We start from the raw sequence: 1,300 nt of genomic DNA on the forward strand, positions 1-1,300 counted from the left end.
GTGTCCTCAGTTAATACTAAAAGATCATATACTTATACAGGATGTATAAGTTTCTATGTGAAAATGATAATAGTTTCCACCCTTTCATGGCAATATTTATGTGTTCTGCTGTATAAGGAGTTATATCCAATACCTAGAAGTGCTCAAATTGTGTGATTTTGCAACTTTTTATGCACCAAGACTGCAAGATAAACAAATGTGTACTGACCTTAGCAGCATTAATTTATCAATACTATTATATTTGTATATTTAGTCAAGGTAGTTCCATCAAAGAAACAAATATTAGACAAATATGATCCTCTGGTGACACAAAGAAATGTATGAAAAATTGTCAGAAAGTAAGAAAATTAAAGTCTCTTGTTTACTTTCTTATCAAACATCACACACAACAACATCACACAAACACACACAACACACACAAACAAGAACACAAATCACACACAACAAACATAAACTACACACACACAACACACACACATACCACACACATACCACACATTACACACTCACCACACACACACTACACACACACCACACACACCATACACCCCACACATACCACACACATACACACACACATACACACACACATACACACCCACACATACACACACACATACACACACACATACACATATATATATTGGATATAGTATTAGTAAATTTTGCACAAGTGTTATTTGACATTACTGCTTGTTATTACTGAAGAAATTTTTGTATGATATAAGAGTGCTTCCAAAGCTTTAGTTACTTGTTTAGTAAATCTAAAATACTTGCTTAGTATATCTGAAAATACATCAGCTTACTTTTTTGTTATAAGAAAGAAGAAAGTTTGTGATGAATGGAGGTGCTGGGTGACTGTATCAAACTTATTTGTTAGGCCTGAACATTTGTTCACAATTTTCATCCATAACTGTCTTAAATACAGACAGTCTCAAAGAAAATCTGCACATCTGTTTGTTACCTTATTGATATTGAAATTACTTGCATTTTTAAAATATTTATGGGGAATTAACTTCGGATTATAGGGAAACAGATAGAATAGGTCTTAGTTAATAATTAACCAGAGACAAAAAAAATCCTAATTAGAATATATTTTCTTCCATGTAAAAATTGACTGTTCAAAGATCCACAGTACCAAATTACCATGAGATAATATACCGCTATCTTATAGGGCTGGAACTCATATATTATCTTTTAAATTCTTTATCTAAATATCATTGTCATAAGTATCAAATACACTTTTTTCCCCACAAGCTTGGAAAGATGGGCTGCAGTTAGTTACCAAATGAAAGACAGT

This window comes from Penaeus monodon, chromosome 18 (assembly GCF_015228065.2).
Source record: "Penaeus monodon isolate SGIC_2016 chromosome 18, NSTDA_Pmon_1, whole genome shotgun sequence".
Classification (NCBI taxonomy): Eukaryota; Metazoa; Arthropoda; class Malacostraca; order Decapoda; family Penaeidae; genus Penaeus; species Penaeus monodon.